The 20,354-nt window shown below is 40.5% G+C and overlaps 1 long non-coding RNA gene and 1 pseudogene across 3 annotated transcripts in view; both read left to right on the top strand.

Annotated features, from left to right (window-relative positions):
- The first annotated feature begins 1,372 nt into the window (after window positions 1-1,372).
- LOC146756757 (uncharacterized) lies at window positions 1,373-5,321 on the top strand. Of its 2 annotated transcripts, XR_014937332.1 has the most exons (3): window positions 1,373-1,804; window positions 3,105-3,164; window positions 4,222-5,321. It is a non-coding gene; the product is annotated as an uncharacterized LOC146756757 (long non-coding RNA). The 2 variants fall into 2 exon arrangements; XR_014937333.1 differs by lacking the exons at window positions 1,373-1,804; window positions 3,105-3,164 and adding an exon at window positions 3,171-3,333.
- Window positions 5,322-6,929: 1,608 nt separating this feature from the next.
- LOC146756756 (ankyrin repeat domain-containing protein 26-like) overlaps window positions 6,930-20,354 on the top strand; it is a 50,234-nt pseudogene continuing 36,809 nt past the window's right edge. The window contains exons 1-13 of the transcript XR_014937373.1: window positions 6,930-7,192; window positions 8,141-8,255; window positions 8,515-8,688; window positions 8,800-8,906; window positions 9,332-9,493; window positions 10,214-10,362; window positions 13,175-13,225; window positions 15,593-15,626; window positions 15,707-15,776; window positions 17,019-17,079; window positions 17,445-17,629; window positions 18,408-18,555; window positions 19,440-19,558. The product of XR_014937373.1 is annotated as an ankyrin repeat domain-containing protein 26-like (transcript). The remainder of the gene's footprint in view (window positions 7,193-8,140; window positions 8,256-8,514; window positions 8,689-8,799; window positions 8,907-9,331; window positions 9,494-10,213; window positions 10,363-13,174; window positions 13,226-15,592; window positions 15,627-15,706; window positions 15,777-17,018; window positions 17,080-17,444; window positions 17,630-18,407; window positions 18,556-19,439; window positions 19,559-20,354) is intronic.

Below are 20,354 nucleotides of genomic sequence, written 5' to 3'. Positions count from 1 at the left end.
AAGACACGGACGGATCGAAACCAGGGGATCGTTGTGACCCCGGTCCAGAAGATCCAGAAAGAGAATCGGACGCATTTCCTCCTGATGATACTTGGAAGGAAGCAGGAATGACAAATTTCCCTACAGCGTACTGTGATGTCTTAGAGCAATGCAAAAAAGAAACAATATTAAGGGGTGATGCTGACACGTTGCAGACCTTTCCTAATCAGGTCCCCCATTTGGAATCCCTGCCTTGTGAGGCAGTGAAGGAGCTAAGGGAGTCAGTGAGAACATTCGGAGTTCAGTCAGCCTTTACATACAATCTTTTGGTTGCAAACAGTGACAGTTACGCTATGACCCCTCACGATTGGAAAACTGTGTTAAGAATGATCCTCTCTGCTATGCAATACACCGTGTTTATGACTGAATATCAGCTACATAATTTGACTGATACCTCTTTGCCTCAGACTCGGACACATCCATGTGGCACAGCACCTCTTCAACTGTGTCAGACAAATGTCACTCACGTTCCTGAATTTGGCTGTCTAAAATATGCACATGTAACAATAGATATTCATTCTTCTTACGTATTTGCCACAGCACATACAGGTGAACACAGTCATGACACCCGTAAACACTGGTTATCTGCTTATGCTGCTATGGGAATCCCACATACTACAAAAACAGATAATGGGCCTGCGTATACCTCTAAGGCCACTCAAACTTTCCTCCAAGAAGGGTGTGTTAAACATACTACAGCCATTGCTCATTCTCCCACTGGACAAGCTATTACTGATCACATTTATCAAACATTGAAATCCATTCTTATTATTAAACAAAAAAGGGGGAATATGGGAGACACACTACATGAAATACTATGCAAGGTTTTGCTTGTTTTGTTTGTGCTGAAGTTTTTGAATCGTGTTCATAGACATACAGCTTATGTGGATCGTCATTTTGTGGCTTCCCCAGTGCTAAAGGAACAGCCTATGGTTAATGTTTGGAATATGGCCACAGGACTTTGGGACTGTCCCCTACCACTGACAACTTGGGGTCGTGAATATGCTTGTATTTCCACAGGGACTGGCCCTATGTGGGTTCCAGCATGATATCTTCGGTCTCATCTGAAGGCAGAAAATAGCATCCAGCCTTTATAGTAATTGTAATTGTGTGTTTCTTACTTAGTGGTATTGCTTTGTAACTTGCTGTGTTATAGATAATATTAGTAATAGTTTGACATGGTGTGTGATTTTCTGTTTTACCAATGCAGTCTCAAGATTTAGAGTTTAAGGCGTTAGCTAGGATGTTGTGTGCTTCTTCTATTTTAGTAATAGATCAGATGTGTATTAAACGGGATTTGATGTAATCCATACTAGAATGTACAGGAACAGCTCTTTCAGTGTTTTAGTACTGTTTGGTTATGATGTTATTAGCCTATTAATTAACTTTTCTTAATTTGCAAAGACAAAACCTGGAAAGGAATCCCAGACAAAGAGATGACCCTGTATCATAGAATAGATACCTCTCTTACATCCAACTAATTGGGATCTGAAAATATAACCATGCATCATTTTAGAGGAAAGTGCACGCTAATAGAACTAAATTTGATAGTTTATTCTGTTTTCCAAGCAGGTGTTCCACTTGGGCTCTATATCATGCACTGGCCATGCGGATATGGTGTACAACTGGAAGAAATCCTTCAGACCCTGAATGCAGGAGAGAATCTGTGATGGGTGAGAGAGGAAAGGTGCACCTTGAAGCAGGGGACGCCCTGCTGGCACTACCTGTTACATCCAACACCAACATGGCTTGCTGTTTCTCAAGGGTCAGTAAGTAATAATGCCCCTAGTGATACTCTAGTACATTTGTCCTCTAAAATTGGTTCTATTTGACATGCTATTCCATTAAATTGCGTGATCATTAATCAATTATTAGCCCGGATAACTCAGTCAGTAGAGCATGGTTATGAGCATCTTAAAAGCATTTATTGCACAAATTTTAGTGGTCATTAAAAAATCAATGTATCAGAGTATATGAAAATTGAAGACTTTTCCAAATCAGTTACAGATTAACACAATGGGACCCTCACAGATTTATTTTCAGGTTGCAGAAACTTAGGTTGCAGTACAAACATATTTGTTCTTTTTAGTGGGTTTAACAGTAATGTTGTTATGTTGTATTTGACTTGTCTCTTTTTTCACTTTTAGAGTATTGTCAATCAAGGCCTTGATTGAGTTATCATAGTTATGTTATTAATATAAGTAGTGTTGTTATTCTATAGGCAGTATCTTGAAATTGTTGTAATACAAGAAGAATTTTATGGAGCAGCAGCCATGGATCAAGATAAGGAGTTCACAGAGCAGCAGCTACGGAGCAGGATAAAACTACATGAGAACTAATTGAACAAATGAACTGAATTGCTTGTTAAATATGGTTAGTCGGTCGGTAAACTGAGCCTTTTCAGCCTAAAAGAAAACGGGGGAAATGTAGAGAGTGTTTTTTACAGCTAGTTAGCTGAGAAGGGTCGTAAACACGGTGCAGTTAATCAAGCAGCCACAACACCTGCAAGGACAGTGAGAACAACAGGATGCCCTGGGATGGTGAGAAACTAGCCATGGTTCTGGGAACTCAGCAAGGGAGTAGCTTTCAGGATGATAACAAGAAGCTGCAAAGATACTTGGGGATGGTATGTAATTGGGAACCAATGATGAGCTCCACTTTTGCAATATGTATGAGCTAATTATCCGTATTATAAATGTACACGCAGCCAAGGAATAAACGAGATTAGCTGATCATATGTCAATGACAGGTGTGATCATTTGCTTTTCTCCCGCCGTTCTGCAACAGGTGCTGTTCTTTAGAAAGCTCTGCCTGATTATGCACATCTCTCTGCATAGAGTTGGGCTTCTTTTGACAGAGGGCCCTATTACAATCTTGAAAAAAAACACAGAACATGATAACTGGAAAACTCACGTTGTAAAGCTAGATAACACCAATTTTTAACAAAGCTTGCAGCTGCACTTCCCCACAGAGAGCATGGCAAAGCTTTGATGACAGGGCTTAACAGACTTAGGAAAACTCACTGCAAGAGACTGAATGTGTCTCACTTTGTCCATTCTTCATAGGTGCCCTGCCCGCAGCAGGAGCAGAGCAAGAGGAAGACTGAATCTCCCCAGTACTCTGAGGTACTTTCTCTGAAGGATGTGCAGGGACCCCTGTTGGCTTGCTTACTTCTTGGCTTGCTTACTTCTAGGCTTGTCACCTCTGGACCCACCTCCCTCTGCTGCTGCCTCTGCCTTATGCTTCTGAACAATGAGACCTTGAAATACTTAAGCTCTAGGCCAGCTGTTCAAGGTACATAATGCTGCTAGCAGGCCTGGGTGCTTTTCACAAGCTGGAGGGGCAAAGCAGTGTGTTAGAAACAGCCTTCTAGTGGATACACAGAAACACTTTGCTCCCCCTGCAGGTTTCTGCACTGAAGCTGACATGAACCTAACAGTGGATGAGCAATGGGTATTTCTGAATTCTCCCCATCCCTGATTCTAGGAGGAGCCCAAGCTCCTGCCTTCAATGCCCAACTGTGAATTGGCCCTTTTGCTAAGCTTGTGCCACATGAAAGACTGCAGCCATATTGGGGATGTTTAATGTAAACAGGCACCAAATTACACGACAACACAAGCCATATACTCACATCAAAGCTCTGGACTCTGAGGTTTCTCCATGTCCGTCCTAAGTTTCCACGTAGTTCCCAGAGAGTGGTGCTCAGGTCTTTGCTGTAACAACCCAGAGTGGAGAGCTGATTCCTTCTCTGGGACATTTCTGTAGCTCAGGATGCTTCAGCGTGCACTCAGCTATGACAGTGACTGGGAAGGAATGGGGCTGCTGCATTCCGTGTCTGCTCCTATGAGCAGCTTAAGGTTACAGTGGGGGCATGAGCTCAGGTTGCTGTAGCACACTGAGCATCGTTTCAGCAGGGTAGATTCAGTGATATGAAAGTTGGTTGCCTTGTTTTACTAACCTGTAATTAGGAGGGCTGCCAATCAAGAAGTTGCTTTTTCCATGCTGGGAGAATTGTGTGCATGTTCCTTTCAAAAAGCTATTTTTTGAATTCTAATAGAAGGGAATGCAATGAAGTAACGTGAGTTTTTGAAAGTAGAAGTTGTCAGTTTCCCTCCATAAAGACTGCTCTTTCAGAAGTTGTGCTCTTGTGAATGTCCACAGCAAGGCCTGTCTCTCTTTCAGGCTCAAGGCTGGAAGTGACAGACTGGAAACCACAGCTCAGCAACAAAGCAAAATGAATGAAGCCCCTCAGGACAACCTTCAAGCCTTTGCTTCAGTAAGCTAGTTAAAAACCTCTGTGGGTTTTGCAAGCTCCTGAGACTAGTTAAGTAATTCTGTGAGGAAAATGCATGATGACATTTTCCTGGAGGGCCTAGGAGAGCTGAATTCCCAAGCTGTGCTGACCATAGGCTACTCTGAAAATCCTGCCATTCGTTATTTCCCCACGTTTGTGGTTTTGAGACTTGCCACGATGCTATGACAAGCCGTAGTTAACACTAGAGAAGGTAAGGGTTTACACTAACATGCTGGTGTAAGTATTTTCAGGTTTAGATCTGCTTTAGTTGTGGTATGGAAGACCTCAGGCTGCACGTTAGACATTCCTCCTGCATTAGAGGTATTTGCCAAGTTTGTAGAACTGCACAGCACTGCATTAAAGTGTCTCACTGTCCTTAACGTGGTTAGAGTTGTTATAAAATAGTATTTTCATCTGAGGCCTATGAGAAGCAAATGATTCATGGATTTGGTCTGGGGAGGTAGGGAGGTGACTGCAGGCCCTGTGCTGTACTGATACTGGCAAGAGTGGCAATAAGGTGTGAACTTCAGGAAGAAACACTGCATATACAAAATAACAAAACTTAATTTTTAGTCTTTATTATTAAAGCATGTAAAAAAGAGACCAAAAAACCCACAAAACTAGTGGGATATGTGATCTTGTTTCTGTGAAACAACCACATGAGGCTGCTTTAATGGCAGTGATTGCCATTCTCAGTGAGAACTCCAGGTTTTGATCACAGTTTTGATGAAATTTTACTCTTCCTGTGCTTCAGCCTTGAAAAACAGTCACTCACAAATGTATTTACTGCCAGAAGCGGTGACACAAGTAAGAAGGAGGATATTTCTCTCTGGTAAAATGAGACTTGTAGAGGTCTGGTAGAGAGACATGATCAAACTTTTAGTTGCAACTCCATATATTCCATTTGAAAATCTGCAAGTCATGTATTTATGTCAACTGAAAATGGAGTCATAAAGAAAGCAAATAAATGATATATTTTTTTTTTCAATCTTGAAACCTATTCTTAATTTTCATTGTTAAAATGGGAAGCATAGCTGCATCTTTTTCATTTAGAGTAAGCCAAAAGGAATTCTTTCAGCATTATCAATAGAAACTAGCTGTTAATCCAGCTGAGGATTAACAGACCATGTGCATGAGATACAGTGTGAGAGCTTCAGACTGGACCAGGAACAAGCAAAACTGTATTTAAGCATACACATTGGCTGCATAGGGAAGCAAGAGTGTAACATCAAAAGCACCACCTCAGCTCCAGCTCTCCAACCTAGACAGAGCTGGAGCTGCTATAGTCTCTACCTGCAACTGCCCAGTTCTCTTCAAAGCCCTGGAGCAAGCAATGCAGAAACATGCTATCTGCCCAGCCAGATTTCCCAGCTTGTAAACACATCAGCTGCAAATCAGGCATAGTAAATCACCTGTGGATACTGATAGGACAAGGGGAATGGTTTGAAACTAAGGCAGGGGAGGTTTAGGTTAGATATTAGGAGGAAGTTTTTCACACAGAGGGTGGTAACTCACTGAAACAGGTTGCCCAAGGGGGTTGAGGATGCCCCATCCCTGGAGACATTCAAGGCCAGGCTGGATGTGGCTATATCCAGGGGGGTTGAAACTAGATGGTCATTGTGGGCCTTTTCAATCCAGGCCATTCCATTCTATGATTAAAAGATTCTATGACCAGACAACACGCAGCACACAAGCCTTTACTGCCATTGTTACTCTTCAATAAGCAAAATACACACAGTGATTTAATAGGGGAAAAATAAAGACTGCAAAAAGAGAGCTTCAGACTGCCATTTTGTACCTCAGAGCTGCAAGGATTGTGAGCTAAATTATCCAGCCGTATTGTTATGTCAAAGGAAAGGTGAGTCTTTAGCAGACTAACCCAAATGCCAATGCTTACGCAACACTTAAGCCACACTTAAGCCCTTACTTGAAAATCTTACTGTGCTACGTGGATCTAGTACTGGGTAAGAGAAGAGGAATCACCTCACGCAGACAGCAATAGGAATAGCAATTGCTCAATGGTTCTTAGAGAAAGCTCCAGATTACCAAAGAGAACACACTGAGAATATGAGGAACCGTGGCAGGAAATACCAATTTCTGAAGACAAATAAAAATTAAATGGAACTATTTGTTTTTAACAGGAATGAATTAAAAATATTATTCAAAATCACCCATATTAAAGATTTAATAAACAGTATGAACAAAGGTGGAGGGGGGGAGGGGAAGATGGGAAAACTGAAGACAGAAAGCTGACAACTGGTTTAGTAACAGGTTAAAAAGGCGTGCTTTGAGATCCCTATTAAATAATACCCACAAGTAGGGCAAGAAATAACCCTGCAGACGGTTATCCCCGTGACTATTCCAAAGGCAACGGCCCCAGGACACACCGTTGCCAACCGCTTTCTGAGGCAGCCGAGCCTACAGACGCGCACACTCCTGCTCTCCGCGGGTGTGTATCCTCTTGATATCGCTTACTATCGCTTCATATCGCTTAGTATCGCTTAATATCGCACGTATAACGCATACGTGGGGCTCCCGGCTCCGGCTGGAAGCCTGAGGCTGCCCTGCAGCCTGTGGGTTGGGCCGTGGCTTCCTGAGCGTGCGCCGTGTTTCCGCGTCCTGCTCGGGGCTCGGCCCGGCAGAGTTTTAAGACGACATGAAGAAGATACTCAGCTTCGTAAAGAAGAAAAAACGGGATCCGCCGCCCGGCAGCGCCGCCTCGGCGTGCTCCGCCGGTGCGTACGAGATCCGCCGGAAGGAGCTGACCAAGCTGCACCGAGGGGCCGCCGCCGGAGACCTGGCCCTGGTGCAGCAAGGACTGAAGAAGCACGACATCGACGAGCGCGACAAGGCGCAGCGGTAAGGGCGGCGGGCCGGGCCGGGATCCCCGCTGCATGACCTGGGCACAGAGGGCTGCTGTTAACGGGGGCCGCGCGTGGCTGGGACGGCCGGTAGAGGCCGCTCCGATGTGCCCTCCCGGCCTGGATCCCTCGTAGGGCTGCTCGGCATTCCTCCGAGCTGAGAGCTCTGTTGGGGGCTGGTGAGAAAGGGCAGCGATAAGGCTGCTGGCTTCATGAAGGCTTTCTTGCTTGCGAAGCTGATGGTGGTTCCTTTAGGTTGTCATATTCCCCAGTGCTTGGTAACGGCTGCTTTTGGGTGAGGAGGGGCTCCTGCACAAAGTTGTGTTTGTTACAGTTAAATTACTCATTCGAGCTCTTTGCGGTACACTGTGCTAAGTAAATAATAAATACAGTGCTCAGATCAATATTGTCAGGCTTCTATTCGGAGGTGAAGGATCTTGTATACTTATTTGGGAATTTCTCAGTGGGGACAGTCACCCTCGAGTTGTTCCATGTCTGTGACAAGGCATGATGAGTTATTTGACGTTCTGCCTGTTATTTCGTCCTCATCTTCTCTGCCTTGGAGGAAGCTGGTCTTATGGAGGGTACTCATCAGCCTGCCTGTGATGGGAGCTGTTAGGACAAGAGGGAACAGCCTCAGCTTGCACCAGGGGAGGTTCACGTTGGATGCTAGGATAAGCCTCTCCAGAGAGTGGTTGTGCACTGGAATGGGCTGCCCAGGTTGGTGGTAAAGTCACCGTCCCTGGAGGTGTTCAAGAAACATGTAGATGTTGTACTAAGCGACATGGTTTGGTGCACGCTGGTAATGGAATAAGCTTGTTTTTATTTGATTTTGTTTATTTTGGGAGGTAATTGGGATAAAGAAATGCAATTTGCCCTGTTCATGTACCACAGAGTGAAAATATTTATTTAGCTGTCTGTTTCAATTTACACGTTTCACTTTTAGGACACCACTGCATCTTGCTTGTGCAAATGGACGTGAGGATGTCGTTACGTTTCTAGTAGAAAACAAGTGTAAGCTAAATCTTTTTGACAGTGATAACAGATCTCCACTGATGAAGGTAAGTAGAACATACTATGTTGCTGCAAGTAGGAATTATTGATTATGTATTAAATGATGTCTTTCCAGATTCTTTAAGTAAGTCTGTGTAGAAGCATGCATGCTGTAATCAGTGTGGCTTTGGCATGTGCTAGCTAATCTTGGCAGATGCTTTTATATTCCAGGAATGGGAAGTTGTAGTAGTAGTGACACAGTGAAATATGACTGCTGGAAATTTTACCTTTTTTTTTTTTGTGTGTGTGTGTGTGTGTTGTTTCCAGGCAGTACAATGCCAGAAAGAAAGATGTGCAGTGATCCTGCTAGAGCATGGTGCTGATCCGAACCTGGCAGATGCTGGTGGCAACACTGCCCTTCACTTGGCTGCTGTAACTCCTAACACATTTCTAGCAGGGATGTTAATTGAGCACAGTGCCCGTATCAATGCTCAGAATAAGGTACATTTCGAGATTCAATAGAGAAGTTCAAAAAGTTGCATTGATATTTTTATTGTAGATTTTTTGTTTGTTTCTTTTGATTTTTAACTTGAATTATTTCTGTTCTTTCAGGACGGATGTACTCCTCTTACTCTTGCTATCTCTGAAAATCACAAAGAAATGGTAGAGCTCCTTCTTAAAAAAGGAGCTGATGTTCACACTCGAGATCCGTGTGAAAGGTGAGGAGATGGTCTAAACTCTGCAGGTCACCTTAGTTGTCTTCAGGTTGGACTGATGGGAGGGATGGGAATGAGCATTGAAGTAGAAAGACACAGAGAAAGAGCTCGTTGAGTGACTGGCGAAAGCAGGTCTCAGCTTGGCAGGTGGCATGCATTATTGCATGTTTTCTGCATTGAGAACTGCAAGAAAACATTGTTTCTGGTAGCCGCTGTGGCAGGAAAATTGCTATTGTGCCAGCAACATTGCTGTTATGCCAGAGAGAGTTTTTCAAATTGATGCCAAGTTTGTATGCAAGTGTTGTTAATATGGAAGCTTTTTTTTCTGTTCATAAAGTGATTTTCTTTGAGATTGAGCAAATGGGAATTAAAATAATTACAATGTCTGACTAAATTGTATGGTTTGTCTTGTATTTTGGATGCTGTAGAACCCCACTTATGACTGCAGCAGCCGGTGGGGAGCTTAAGTTGGTAGAAATACTTCTTCGCTATGGTGCTGAAATTTTCCATAAAGACGTTAATGGATGGACAGCTGAGGACTATGCTATTCTTCATGGAAATGCTAGATAAACTTTTAAATTTATTGCTAGGTTTTTAGTTATCAGTGTTGAGTTTGAACCTTTTTGGTAACAGCACCAAGTTTAACGGTGCTATTTTGAAGATGTGTTCATTGACATCTTCTCACATATACTGTTCATGTGTCTGGTGTTAATTTGAAAGTTGAGAAAAGGGCTTCTGCTCAAAATTCTCTGTAAGATTTCAAGTGTTTGTTTCTAAGCTGATGTCTGCCTGCTATACACTATTAAAATGTGTCTGTAGCCCACAGACGCAGAAGTTCAACTTGAAAAACTGAAATGTTTGTAAATTCTTCTCAAAACAGAACCCTTGTTATTACTGTCTTCAGTTCCACTGACCAGGAACCACCTGTTTTGTTTCAGAGGAGATCTAGCTGTTATTTCTTTTGTTAAATTACTAAGCAGTTTAACTCCTCCTACACATAAGTATTTTACCCATGGGTGTTCATTCATAAGAGTGGTTGTATTTGTAAAAACTGGACTGCAAAGGGTACCGAGCAGAAGTAAATAACTTCATAGATCTGGATGTGCATCTATAAAATAGATGTGTCCATTATATTTGAGTATGTTACGGTTTGCAAAAAGTAGAGTATGTTACACTTACTGAATATGAAAATTGTTTTGGCTATGGTTATGTTTAGGATGGATAGTATAAGGCTCTTATTATCCCATTAAGTGTTTATGTAGCTATGGGATTATTTTTCCCAAATGCATTTCCTTTTTTGCTCTCCGTAGTCTTAGTAAAACACTGGCAGAATATGCAGACCATGAGAACGCAGGGGAAGCTTCTGCAGGTGCTAAAGGAGGCATCCCTGTGCCAGTGACTCCTCACCAGGCAAGAGCTGCTGGCTTTACGTTGGGTGCAGCTGCTTCGAGCAGAGGAGGTAGGATACTTAACTGTGGTAGAGCTAATGGGCAGAATCGTGGTGGCCCCTTCCTTAGGTTGGTTTGCATCTTTTAAATTCACCGTGCTCAGTGTGGACTTCAGTGGAAGCATCAGGTGGACTGTAATAAGAAGTGTTATGAATGTGTTTGCTTGCTGCTAGTTTACACTGCATCTCCACAGGCTGTGGGGACAGTTGTGATTTGTGTGCACTACATCCATCTGCTCATACAGTTGTCACTTTCAGCACATCAAGTTGCCCATTTATTTAAATTGTCCCTTTAGCAAGGGGGAGGAGGGAAGAGAAGAAACAAAATAGGTTAAAGTAGCCTTGTTTTATGGGTGTGCAATTTTTCTTAGAGATGCTCATTTAGATTGTTGTTCAGAAAATCCAATTGCAAAAGCTGTAGTTTCATCCCAAATAGTAGTTTTATCTTCTGTAGAAGCGAAGCAGCAGATGAATTGCAAGAAGATGCATCTTTTGTTGATTACCACTTGATTTCTGTCACTTTGTTTTAATTTTAATAGTTTCACCTGCATAAAGCTCCTTTTTTGGGAGACATAATTTCTCACCTTCAATTACAATTGCTTTTGTTTGTGTTGTGGAGACGTAACAAAAATTGTCTTGGAAAAATAACTTCATAAGCAACAACAGTACATTGTTTGTATATACCGTATCTTTTTGGACATGGTTTGATTTATAATCAAATAATGTTTTTTTCAATTACTTTTATTTAAAAAAGAAAAAAAAAAAAACAACTGAGAAAGACTTTGTGATCCAGAAAAACTGTTACATTTTCTCATTGCCTTGTAAATAAAAGAAATACATTCCTTCAATGAATTTGTAAAATCCAGGCAGCGTTTATAAGCTCAAATTGCCCTAAATGAATCTTAGAAAGTTGCTATTTTAGTATGAATGAGATTGCCTTGCAGTTTACGTTTCAAGCCCCAACGTACGAGGTTTTATTTGTTCCTTATTTTTAAGGGTTTTGTGAGAATCATGTGTCAGATGGGCAGCAGACTGTTCAAACACAAGTCATTACTTTTTTATTATAAAGACTGAGAAATATGATCAAAGAATACATGGCATATTTTTTCCTCCTGGACTTATCCCAGATGGAAGTATAGATTTTAGACCCAAGTGATGTTGCCTTTGACTTAGGAGCAGTTACTTTGAACTAGAGAGTGGTTGAAAAAGTTTCTTCGTAGCTTGGTTTTGAAGTTTTGTTTGCTTGTTTTTCAGTGGGGCTCGATACAGTTGGTTTGATCATTGAAATACTTTTTTTTATCCAAATCCACTCAGTTGCTACCTTCCATGCACATAGATAGTTGCTCTGGTACCCCATTGTAAGGACTAACAGGCCTGGGTTAATTTAAAATATGTGATTTGAGGGTTTCTTCTTCCAAGTAGAGGGTACATTTAGACTAGATATCAGGAAGAAATTCTTTACTGTGAGGGGGATGAGACACTGGAACAGGTTGCCCAGAGAGGTTGTAAATGCTCCCTCCCTGCAAGCATTCAAAGCCAAAGGTGCATGGGGCTTTGAGCAACCTGGTCTAGAGGGAGGTGTCCCTGCCTATAGCAGGGAGTTGGATTTAGATGATATTAAAGGTCTGTTCCAACTCAAACCATTCTGTGATTCTCCCTGTGCTCAGTCTCTTAAAGATGACACCAGCATGAGGAGTAGGAGGGAGCAGAGAGAAAGTTCAGTAGCGTAGTAGAAACAATATTGGAATTAATTCTGCAGTCTCTGATTGCATCCACACCCTGAATCATGAGAGTCCTTTTAATATGCCACAGTAACAGTCTTAAAAGTGTCCTTTAGAGGAGAAGCCGGGATGTTGAGAGAGAGACCAGAGAAATACCCACTTTGGAATTCTTTTATTGTCTTTTGCTCTTCTGTTTTATTTTTCTGCTATCTAAAATTTTGACCTTATCCTTTCTGCTACTTTTGTACTTTCTAATTAGAAGAGGAGATTCTGAAGAATGTTGAACAGGTCAGCATTTTTCAACAAGTTTGCTCATGATTATTTGGATGTCAGAACATGAACCCTTTTATTAATCACGTACAGATTGGCTTCCAGAACATATTGAATGACCGATCTCTTAGATTTTAAGTAACAATTTATTTTTGAGGAAAACAGTAGTTGTGCTATTTCTGTTTCTAGTATGTTTGCAGTGACAGTATGTTTGGCCACTGCAGCACATACTAGTGTATTGTTCAGCGTTTCCCTGAGTCATTTGCAATTGGACTTGATAATCTTTTCCAACCTTAGTGTTTCTATGATTAGAGGAATTGTCTCAGCATTGTAAAACTCTTTACAAAAGTAAATTATCACTTCTGTGTGATTTTTATCTCCTGAGGTCAGATAAAACTTTTCCTGTATTCCCTCTTAAGGAAACAGAGAAAAGCCAGAAGGGATGAGAAATCATCTTGAGGTTCTTTTCAACCCAAGCCATCCTATGATTCTTTTAAACTTTCTCTTAAGTGTATGTTTCTGATAGTAGCTGTTTTTCCACAGCACTGCATGTGTATGTGATAAAATCCATGTAAGTAGGACAACCTTCTGCTCCAGAGAAAAGTAACAGATTTATTGTGAAAGAATTTGATGTCAAGGTAGTGTTCCACAGTTTCTCTTTTGACACACAGATGTACACATGCACACAAATGCATGTCATAGTCACAGCGCATTCTCCCAGTGCTGTAGCTTTGTGTGTGTGCTTTTTGTATTTTCCAAACTTGTGAGATTCCGCATTTATTCTGATGTCATTGTTGTCTGTCCTTTCCATGCCTTTCCCTTAATGGATATAGAAATGCAACGGTCCCCTGAGCAGACTCTGAGAACAGGAGAATCGAGTGAAGGTATTCATTCTGCACAGCAGTATTTTAAATACCACACATGTCTTGTGATACACAAATACTTATTCATCATAGGTGCTTATTATCTTGCAGATCTGTATCTTGATGATTTAAGATCTATGAGTTAGAGTGGATTTGGGGCAGCTTTTGTTTCTTTGCATGTTTTGCATGAGTCCCTTCTTACTGAATTCAGCATTTGCTTTTATCACTTGTGATAGTGTTGGTTTTGGGGTTGTTTGTTTTGTAATCTGTTCTCCTCTTGCTCAGAAATGGTGATATAGGCTTCAGTTAAAGTGGAAACGGGTCCCTGGAGACTAGATCTCATTTCTGTGTCAGTGCATCATGGCTGTGGTTTTGGTCTAGCTGAAAGCTATCTCATCAAATTCCTGTCTCGCCTTCTAAAGGATAGCAGGATCATTGGCAGTATTTATATGTTGAAAGCAAAAGTGTAGGTAATTTAATGAGCTGTTTTCCTTACTTCTAGTGGTACTCATTGAAGATGTAACTGAAGTCGTTCGTCCAGAGTTTAACTGTTCCACACAGCAGCAATTTTCTGTTCTGCATGGAAAGTTAGCAGATAGAGTCATAGTACTGAGTTAGTTATTTAGCTTTACATACAGCAGGATTCCATTAGCATTTAAGAATATTCTGTGTTTTCTGTAGTGGAAAACATCAAAAATCAGATTGTTAGCATTTGAACCATTTAAGATGCCCTCAGATGGGAAGTTTCAGCCTCTAGCTTTTTTCTCCATGAGATTTCTTTGAACATTTATACTGTATTGCATCTCAGAAAGCTGTGTTCAGATCAGGGAATATTCTCGCATACTGTGTTTAGGAAAGGCAAAATTTGTACACTCATTTGTAGGTTGTTAGTAGTAATCCTTCTTTTTGTTATAATATTTAACAGTTCAGAAACTTCAGGAATTATGATTTCTATGTGGAGATCAGATATGTCTGTTTTCCCTTCTGTGCTGGGAATCAGAAAGTCCTTCTATTATGTTTTAGTTGTTAAGAGGTGTTAGCGCTTCAAAAATTGTGTTCCTAGACTGCAGTTTTCATTAGAACGGTGACCTGAAGGATTTACTGCAGGGCGCTCTCATCAGGGTTGCTAATGATCTGAAGTAAGAGCGATTGTTGGATATGCTTCAGCACAGAGCTGGCATTCAGAGGGACTTCAATGAGCCAGGGCAATAGACTGGCAGGCATCTTAAGAAATCCATCGGGGGCAAATACCAAGACCCATTTGGGGTGAAAAAGCCCCTTCCTACAAAACATGATGGGACTGCACGGCAGGGGAGCAGCTCTGCTGAGAAAGGACACAGACCTGTCAGAAGGCAAGCTGAGCATGAGGCAGCAGGGTGCTCTGGCAGCTAAGGGCTGCAGCTTGCACTGTGCTAAGAGTAGCAAAGCCAGGAGACTGAGAGAAGCGATTGTCAGCCCCTGTTTAGCACTCACTTGACTGTGCCTTGGCTGTAATTTTGAGTTCCTTCTACGTGAGAGGTCGATGGATCAATAGCAAGCTAATTCTCTAGGGAGCCATCATATTTGTGAAGGAGTATTTGCCCTGTGAGAGAGGGCTGAGAAAGTGGACTTACTCAGCCTGAAGAAGAGGCAGCTTTGAAGGGCCCTAACTGCAGCGTCCAATGCAGATGAGAAGACAAAGCCAGATGCTTCCCTGTGATACTTGACAGGAAGCGAAGATGGCAAGAGGTATAAATGGAAGCAAGATGGTTTCTAGCTGGAGATGAAAAGTGTTGCCATGATAAGGATGGCAAAATAGAGAAGTTGTGAACCTTCTCTTGGAGGTGTTCAAGACTAGACTGAATAAAACCCTGACCAACTTTTCCTGACCTGAAAGCTGAGCTGGCTTTAAGTAGTTGGTTGAGAGACTTCCAGAGATCCCTTTTGACCTGACCTATCCTATAGTCTTAGGTGTGAGTTACTACCTTCACTGAACTGATAAAAACTTGGGGGTGTAGTATAGCATGCCCTGCTAATGCTCCTTTTGTCTCAAGTATATCATTTTTTGATTCACTGTAGAGAAATGCTGGTGATTCTTCTAGCTAGGGATAACCTATAGCTCCTGAGTATGCTTTTTGATTTTCTTTGTATTTATAAATATACTTTATTTATAATCCATAGCAAGGTACGGCAGCAAAAAATGGTAGATATTGTAGATATGTCTGATTTGTTTTTCAGTATAATTTGAAAAAGCATTTGTTTTGTAAATACTTTCCTTCATGCTGTTCTTATTGAATTGGCCACTTCAGCTTCTGTACTCTTATGAGCTGTTTTCATGTTAAATGTCTGTATTGGTTAATTTTTAGTATGCAAAATCTAATCTCAACATGTCGATTTATATTTGAACAGCAATGGATGACTTTTTCGAAGGATACTCAACAAGGTGAGTCTTATAAAAATACCAAATGCTTATTTGAGGAATTATTTGAGAGGACCAGTACTTACTTTTCGTTGTTTTTGAAGTTCTGAAAAAGAGGGCAGTAATGGCACCTGGAATAATTCTGAGGAAGAAGAACTGGATTTTACAGCCAAGGTATGGTGCCTTTATGGGAAAATAGTTGTGTAAAATAAGTGATTTGAAGGCAATTTCCTATGAGATAGAAGGAAACTCTTTTTCCAGCCAATTCTTTGTTTTTTGTTTTTTTTTTTTTTTTTCCTCCTTAAGAAGAGTCTCTCATCTGCCAACCTTTCTTCTGCTGTAAGTTTTTCCTAAAAATTGTTGCTTTGGCAGAACATGCAGTAGATTTGTGGTTTGAGGCAAAAGAGTAGATATTAAGATAAACTACCACATTGTATTAGTTGTTCATTGAGTGAGATTTGCCAACCCTAGGAATTGATAAGTTAATAAATAACCTGTTCTGTTCTCTTTCAAACTTCACAATTGTTTCCCCTAATTTACATGATAGGATGATTAATGAAAAAGAACACGATAATGAAAAAGAACATTTATTTATCAAAATCTAGTGAAATTGTTCATCACCTGGTTCTCTTTCCTTCCTCACTAGGTTCCTCAAGTGTTCGATACTTGAGTTGCTCAAATAATTATTTTTTCTTTCTTTTTTCCTTCTGTGGGATGACATTCCGTGCTTGTATATAATCTCACACTGCATGACTATCTTCATTTTTTGAATATTTGGACTTTTCTCTTTATAAGCTCCATGTGCTTATCCTGCTGTTTTTATGAATGTTCCAAAGGATTACCAGTTTTTTCAATGGCGTCTGGAGTATTTAGTCTGTTGCACTGGGATTCTGCAGTGATTAGGAACTTTAGTTTGTTAGTTCAGCACACTCTGTAATGCTGGAGATGTAAGCATGTGTACTTTAAAATTTTTTCTATTTTCTTACATTGATTTTAGGGGAAGTGATTCAAATTTCTAGCATTATTTTGAAATTTACAGATATTTCACTAAGTGGAGTTATATTAACTAATTTATTCTTCAAGCTTCAGGAACTTTAATTGATACTTGAGTTGTGCATACTTACAAGTAAGTAATCGCGAGTGTAGTTGTATTTTACCAATGGATTAAAATACCTTTTTAGAATTGTTACGCATTTACAGATAGTTTTGAATAGTCACTGACTTGTACACAAGAGGAGAGGAATGTTTGTGTAATTAAAGTTGAAGGATCTAGCAAGTATCTGAGTCCTTTCAAAAGGGGACAGCCTGGTTGTATTTACTGTTCAAGATTTGATGTAAGTAAAGGATTTGCTTTAAAACAAAAAAGCAAACAAAAACAGATCAAATAATTCTTTTAAAATGTGTTTTTATTTGCAGAAGCCACAGAAGCCAAACTTGACATCGTTAATGAATGTTCCCCAAAAGTTCAGAAATAATGGTAAGTTATTTGGAAAGTACTTCATAATACAATGACATACAAAAGTAAACTTACTAAGTAATTTCATTTCGGTTTTTGTTGTTGTTGTTTTCACTTGGCTGTAGTAATTGAGGAAAGTAGTGTTATAAGAACAGAACAGATGGTCATGTCAGAATAAAATAAGTAAGATAATGGAAATGACCATACTGAGTCCCCTCCTAAGCCTTTGTGTCTGATGTGTCCTTCTCCCATCCTGCCCTTACCTGGCTTCTTTTCCATACAGTCCCAGATGACTACTTTCCTGTGTTTTTAATGGGTAAAATGCCTGCTGCTATTTATATAACCCATTTGATTCATATTCCTCTTTCCCTTTCTCATGCTTTAAGGTGGTGGTGATAGTTCTAGAATTGAAATTCCTAAGTCACAGAAGAAAAGCCTCAAACAAAAAAAACCAACAGGTGCAAATCTGAGCAGAGGAGAATGTGGAGAGTTGTTGAAACAAGATGTCTCAGATTCAAGCAACCTTGAGGAAGATGAATTGGTGGAAGAGGAAGAAGGGCAGTGCAAAGAGGTACATAATAAATTCCATGAAACACTAAAACAAGAAAGTGAAAACCTGGGCCTAAATAGATATGAGGAAAATCTATGGGCAGCATTTCCCTCAAGCACAAAAGTAAGTGTACAGGGATGATTCAATTGGAAGAGTTTGTTAAGGGTAATACAGGTAAGCGACAGTAAACTATTTTCCTGTTAATACTCAATCACGTATCTGTATTCAATCATTGTATTTTGATACTGAAAACATCTTGTTCATAGCCAAACTCAGACATTATTTTCAATATTTTTATTATGAGATTGGAGAGTTTTGGAAGGAGAAAGACAGGAAACTTCATTCTTTCTGGAATCTGTGCACTTTCTGTTATGTAAAACTGAGGGAATGGATAATATCCATTAGAAGTTGTAGCCATTTAGTAGAATTCATGAGGTAATGACTGGAAATGAAGAAACAAAAGGAAGTTTTGAATGAAATTGAGGGCAGGAAACTAGTGAAATTGTGAGATATGTAGGCAGAAAGAAGACTTTCTGAATAATATCAATGAAACTGCATTTAGATTGACACAAGGAAGTGCTTCTCAGAGGTTTTGCATAGCCAGAGATGAGGTTTACAACATGAGGCACTGCAGTTTAATTGTGCAGATTCCCACTAAAAATTGTAGGCCTTTAGAAACCATGTTGCACTTTGCTTCATTTAAGTCTTACCCAAGAAAACCGTTTTCCAAGTTGTTAATGGGTGGTGAAGTAGATATTGATTTCTGTGCTTTTCAGCTGTTTTGGTCAATCTGTTTTAGAAGGAGTCACCTAAATGGAAAGAAGAACAGGAGAAGGAAGATACTAGAAGGAAGCTGCAAACGACAGTTTTGGGGGATGTGAAACATTCTGTTTCTAGTAATAAACATCAAGTCCGTAATGTTTCAGAAGACACAGCTTATGCGAGAAGTGAGTTTAAATATGATCCTGATTGCTCCTCTATAAGTATTAATGTTCAGTAAATAAAGTAAAATGATGATTATCCTCAAAGATGATAAACTTTCCTGTTACCTGTGAACCCTAGCCTGCTGTGGTAGAGAAGGTCTGCAGCTTTTGTTTTTTTTCGTTCTTACCTAACGGTCACAAATGGTGGTGCTGGATTCCTAATGATTACGTATGATGCAAGTTTCTTTATTAATTTTGTTGCTGTGTTCTCCTTGATGCCGTCTGAACAAAACAAGAAGCTAATCTAATCTATCTTCTGTGTGACAATATTGTTTCCCTTTCCGATGCTACTATCTGATTGAAAAGCTGTGGTTTTTCAGGGCTTCAGCCAAAAGCAGACCTGAGTCAAACTCAGAGAAGACTCTTCCAGTACCTCAACTTGTTCAGTTGTAGAATGTAGGAGATCTCTCCTTTGCTAAACCTTTGTGGGCTTGAGAGCATGACCAGCTCAGAGAGAGTTGGGTAATTTGGCATAGACCCCAGGGTGTGAAAGCAGAAGATACTATTTCCATTGTCTGACTCCAGAGCACTGCTTGTTGCAGTAGACTTCTTCAGAGCATGTGTAGCTATTGGTCAGATGCTGCACAGAACATTGTCCAAACATGGTGAACGTAGCCATGTCAGCTGTCCTGCTTGGGCATCTTCTGCTGGAAAACAGATGAAGAGGAGTGAAGAGAATACTGTGATGTGACTGGATGTAAAGTTACCCTTGAGTGGGACTCACTATTTGGTTTGTTCTTTGCTGTAGAATTACTGCTCGTCTTTCAGATCCTTTATTTGACTGATGGGGTATAAAAGTGTAGTGCAGTATATTTCTCAGTGTCTGTATTTCTCCTTTTTTTTTGTAGAAGCCCAACCCACAGTAGGAGCAGAGAAAAAGGAAGAGTCTGATTCTCCTTGGGATTCTGAGGTACTTTCTGTGATATGTGCATCTCCCCAGTCTGTGGGAGAGCCAGATGAGAACTATGTGAGAGCTTGACTTTGCGTTGAGCCCTGCCCCTGGTGAGGCTTATTTACCCCATATTGCTGCTGCTCTATGTCCTGTATCTGAGCGTCAACGAAATACTTGTAGTGTAGGTTCTGTGTGGAGATAGTACTGGGACAAAGTTAGGTTAAGCTTCTTGTATCGGCCCTTTGGTTGCAGGCTTTTGAGTTGATTTTCTAGCACAGTAGTGAAACAGAATAACTACTTCCCCTCTAGTCTTTGTTGTTGGGAAAAAAACTAATTCCCCACTCCTTTCTTAAAAATACGAGACTTTCTAGATAGCTTAATCGCTATTAGCTTTGCCTTTTTGCCCTTTAAGCAAATCAAATCTTGCTTTTGCAACGTAGTGATGCACTCACTCAACATTGTGGGACATGTGCCCCAGCAATGTAGGCTGATATTTGAATGCCAGGTGCAAATTTGATGCCAATGTTCAATCAACACAGAGCTGCAGCTTCTTGTTCACAATCAACATCTTGATTTCCTGTGTTAATTTCTTGTGTGGCTTTGTGATTTGCCAGCCTTAATCAACATTATGGAATAGTTTTGATGAATTGTGAGGATTTTTTTGCCCTTTTATTTAAAATGCAAAAGCCTTTGTTAGATTTTATTTTAAAAAAATTGTTTTGTACAAATTCTTACGCGTATGTTCTGTATTGTACAGCCGTGTTCTGAAGGTCCGAGGAAAGCATCTCCTCCTGTGTTTCTCCCACCTGCAGTTGAACATGGAGTACGCTTGCAGAGTGTTTCAGGGGAGCACAACAAGGGTAACTATCTC

This window comes from Coturnix japonica, chromosome 26 (genome assembly GCF_054131305.1).
Source record: "Coturnix japonica strain WE chromosome 26, WE-NBRP24, whole genome shotgun sequence".
Lineage (NCBI taxonomy): Eukaryota > Metazoa > Chordata > Aves > Galliformes > Phasianidae > Coturnix > Coturnix japonica.
This window is presented reverse-complemented; position numbering and strand designations above follow the sequence as displayed.